Raw genomic sequence first — 4,693 nt, 5'->3', positions numbered from 1 at the left:
ACAGAAGGTCCCCAGCACTCTACTTCAGGAGCAGGTCTCGGCGAACACCAGGGCGACGCTCCCCGCGCGGCGCGGCGGGCGTGTCGGGCCCTGGACTGCGACTGCGAGTCGGGTGGAGCCGGCTGCAAGGCTGCAGCACCCGCTCGGCCCCCGCGCCTGCGCCGTAAAGCCGCGAAGGCGCCCCGCCCTGGAGCACTCTGCGCGCGAGCGTCCCGCGTCCCAGGCGGGGCCGGGCGCCTTGTTCCTCCCGCTGCTAGCTCGCGGCGCGGTCGGGCGTGTTCGGGAGCTCGTCCCGCCTACGTCCCAGAGCGCTGGCTGCAGCAGGTCCCGAAGCACCAGGGAAGCAGCTTCAGACGAGAGTGGGAAGGGTAGAAACGTGCTGCAGAGGCACTCACCAAAGTAAACTCCTGAAACCTTAATAATTTGAGCAGCGCTAAAGGACTGAATGAATGCCTTTACCAGAAAAGGATTCCTCGGCTGGGGGATGTAGCTCAGTGGTAGAGCGCGCGCTTCGCATGTGTGAGGTCCCGGGTTCAATCCCCGGCATCTCCAGACAGCCGGTGTTGCTTTTCTTTTTCTATTCTAGAACACTAGACATACATACATACATACATACATACATACATACATACATACATACATACATACATACATACATACATACATACATACATACATACATACATACATACATACATACATACATACATACATACCTTTTTGCTTACATATTCTAGGGCGCCCAAAAACAGTCTAAAAATGAGGCGAAGCTCAGAGAAACAGCCTTTCTGGTTGTTGTAAGTAAAAGTGAAACCGGAAATTACCCTGGGTACATCATTCTTCATTTGCATAAGATCAACTTGAATATCGTTACTGAACTCACTTTGGGAACCTAACACACACGGGTGAAAAGTAAAGAAACTTGATTGCATTGGCCGGGAATCGAACCCGGGCCTCCCGCGTGGCAGGCGAGAATTCTACCACTGAACCACCAATGCTCATAGGGAGAAAGTGCCACATTTAAATAGAAGTGATATTTCCATGTATGTAGTGATTGTAATTACATGTTTTTGTATTCGATATTAAAGAAAACAGTGATATTTGTAATCAAATAATTATAATAAGATATTGGGAAAACATTTACAAAAAATCCTATTATCTTAACTGCTGTTGAACTTTATGAAGTGATTCTTCTGAAGCTGACCTTGGTGAGGCAGGCAAATGAAAATTTTGTTATGTGTGTACAGAATTACACAATTACCTAGCTGTAACTTCAGACATTTAGACAATTTACATCAGCCCCTCCCTAATTGTCTTTTAGCTATTCAGACAAATACATGATGATATTTGTCAGGAATATGGGATAGGTGTGAGGGAGCCGTGACAGAAACTGGGACCCTGATCCAAATTATGAGAGTAAATTAGAACTATGTGATCTGAACAGGGAAATTTGAAGCATTTGTGATTCTAGCCAAATGACCTAAATTCTCTAAATTGCGTCTTCCTTCATTGTGAATGACTTGATCATGGGACCTCTTTTAACTCTAATAGTATGAATCTGAGCCTTTACCCTTAGTTTCCAGAGAAAGTAAAATTGCAAACCACGCAACAAAGATACATGAGAGAGAGAAACTAAAGTGAAGGAAATGCATTTATGGAAATGAATGTAAATATCAGATAGAAGGCTCTGGGTTTAGACATCATTGGCCCTTTATCTGTAAGGGGGAAATTCCTAACAATTTGCAGGATCTTTGATGGCCAAGGAAGATTTGGGGGTTGGGGAGCAGGGGATATGAGAAAATAACAGTAAACGTGGTTGCAGTGACTATGTGCTGGGCTCTGTAAGGACATTACACATGGATTTGAACCCAGTGAGGTAGGTATTATAATCACCTCCCCTTAACAATTGAGGGAACTGAGGCTCTTAGAGGCAAGATTGGAACACATGTAGTATCAAGCAATCTCTGGTTGCTTAGCCACAGCCCTGTTCTGCCTACAACAAAATAAATCACTGTGTATTGCACCAGAAATACTGCATGTAGCCCAGGACATTATATATGAAAAATAGTAGAGTGGAGTTAGAAAAAAATCATGAAAGGCTAAAGAATAATGTAAGAACTTCTACATTAAGATTTATTTTTAAGGATTTTTTAGTGCGTGGATACAGAGGAAAATTTGAAGACAAAGACACTATGAAATTATTAAGGCATAAAAGATATGAAGAAATTAGGGAATCAGTAAATTGAAACTGCAATCCTAAGTAACCTGTGGAAGAACAAGGTCAAATCATTTTACCTCTCCAAACTTCAGTTCTTTAAAATGAGAGAACTGGAGAGAGATGTGGTTTTCAAATTACCTTCCTCTAACTTTCCAGAAGAGCCGCAGGGCCACTGGCTGGTGGGGCCCCACCTTCTTTGCCCAGGCCCCTCACTGCCACCGAGCCATTTTTAAACTCTCCCATTTATTTGCATTTGGATTACAAGACAAATAAAAACAAAACAAAACAAAAAACAAAAACTACAACAAACTTTGAAAAACCCCAAACTAAATGACCTAAATTCCTTCAAACTCCAAAATGTTATGATTCAAAATTTGAAACAGTTTAAAAATCCCTCAGCACAAGAAACACTATCAAAAGTTTCAACAGATAGAAGGGATCAAATAAGAAGTAGGGCTTAATGGCAAACGAGTTTAGTGGCCTACCAAAGGCCATTTTACATTTTCTCTTACTGAAAGTCCACATGAGTTTATCTAGCCCCAAGACCAGATGTGGTATACTAAGCCAGTTATCCCATTGTCCTTTCCAAAGATTGGTCTAGGATGGGTTTGTGACACTTCCTGCCAAAGAGAGGCAAGTATAGACAGCTAGGGGCTTCTGGGAAAGATGTATGAAAGATCTCTTTTGCCTTTTCTTTCCTGCTCCTAATATTGCCCTATGAGGTGTAATGCTCAGAGCTGCCCCAGCCATTCTGTGACTTGAAGAGAGACTGAGGATGACTCAAAGGAAAGAGACACTGCACCATCCTAGGATTTTCTCCATCCAGACTTTTGGTTGGGTAAAGATCTTTATTGTTTAAGCCCCTTTGAGTTGGGCAATTTGTTATACACAGCCAAAAGCATTCCAGGTGTGTGTGTGTGTGTGTGTGTGTGTGTGTGTGTGTGTTTAATAGTTCACTTATTTCTGTTAGAAGTCTGGTACAAGTCTTCTATTCTGTAGAGAATTGATACCTTGAGATTTGGGTGAGGTTAACTTTCTCCTTCATCTCTGTTTCTCTGTCACAGTGGTAGGTATGTGAAACAGATCTAGCCAAATATTTTCCCTTGTCACCGTGTTTAATTTGGAGATGGACATGTGGCTGTAGGCTGGACAACTTTCCAGAACTTACCAGAACTTTCTTTCCAAAGCTATAAGCAAAGACTGTCTTTCTGCTCAGGTGAGCAAATGGGTGGAATGTATAGCTAGGTTTGCTGCTGTCTTGCTTGTCCAAGAAAGAGAGAGAGAGATACACATCCCCGATATGACACTGAGTCCCTAGAAGCAACCGTGCCTAACTAGAACAAATTCTGGACTTTGTGTTTATGTGAGTCAGTAAGTTGTCCTTTTCTATGTAGTTTGAGTAGTATTTATATTGCTCGCATCTAAACAACAAAAATTGAGAAACAATTTTACCCAAAACAGTAAAGTTAGAGAACTCATTAAACGTGAATGTGATATAGCCCGAAAATATGAAAGTTTAAGAAAATTTAAAGAAATGCATCAGTGGTAGAATTACAAGAAGACAGTAAAAACCATGAAAAAGTTTGTAGGACATATCCCTTGTTTGTTGGAATAAGGATACTTTTGTAGCATGGAAAGCCACTGAAATTTTTTTGAGCAGAGCAAGGATCAAAGTATTTGACCGGATCATCTGGCAACGATGTGCCAGAGAAGTAGGAGTAAGAGAAACTAAAAGTCAGGAAATTCACTCAGGAGGTGCTTAGACATGGGAGTGGAGAGGCAGTGAGGTCCCGAACCAGGAGGAAGGCTCTAACATGAAGTTCATGGCAAGGCAGAAGGAAGGGAAAAAGGAATCTAGCTTAAGTGACTGGGAGAATAATAGTATCATGTAGGAAAGTCAGGAAGAAAAATGACTAGAAGGAAAAGGGTGGAGCAAAGTGTTCACTTTGGGCAACATAGACTTTGAGGTAAGTAGGGGGAGATGCCTCCTGGGCAGTTGACATCTAGATTTAGAGAAAGCAAGGCTATCGAAGTGGAGTTGGGAGCGAATAGCACAGAAATAAAAGGTAAGTATTTAGAAGTGGAGGAAATCACAGAGGAGAGTGAGGGCAGAGCCTTGAGAAGGTCTGTTTTTAGGGAGTGGTAGGGGTTGGGGAGCCAAAGGTAGAGCAGCAGGGGAGTGGGTTGTTGTGGAATCTGTGGAAACCGTGGAAATCTTCAGGCAGGCAGAACTTCCTCTTGTTAAGTCTGAGTAACACATCATGACGAACACAAGCATTGTTGTGTTTCAGAGCTGTGCTGTGTACGAATCCTGTTTCACCTCAGAGGTGCTGTGGAGGCCTGATTTCATTACTGGTATGGCCAAGCGAGGAACGATCACAAGATGGCCAACAGTGTCTTCTGGGTGGCATACCCTAGCACTTTCCCTAGTCTGCCGAGCAACCTTGATCTGCGGAGTGGCTCCTCCTGAGGTTG

The 4,693-nt window shown here is 43.0% G+C and overlaps 2 non-coding genes across 2 annotated transcripts; one reads left to right on the top strand and one right to left on the bottom strand.

Moving 5' to 3' along the window:
* Positions 1-480: 480 nt before the first annotated feature.
* On the top strand, positions 481-552 carry TRNAA-CGC (transfer RNA alanine (anticodon CGC)). Its single transcript has one exon. It is a non-coding gene; the product is annotated as a tRNA-Ala (tRNA).
* A 375-nt stretch (positions 553-927) lies between these two features.
* On the bottom strand, positions 928-998 carry TRNAG-GCC (transfer RNA glycine (anticodon GCC)). The gene has a single exon. It is a non-coding gene; the product is annotated as a tRNA-Gly (tRNA).
* Positions 999-4,693: the final 3,695 nt, after the last annotated feature.

This window comes from Eumetopias jubatus, unplaced genomic scaffold (genome assembly GCF_037043125.1).
Source record: "Eumetopias jubatus isolate StellerSeaLion01/CBP00866 unplaced genomic scaffold, mEumJub1_p1.0 scaffold_3, whole genome shotgun sequence".
In the NCBI taxonomy this organism is placed as follows: Eukaryota; Metazoa; Chordata; class Mammalia; order Carnivora; family Otariidae; genus Eumetopias; species Eumetopias jubatus.
Note: the sequence above shows the minus strand (reverse complement) of the source record. Positions and strands in the feature narration are given on the sequence as shown.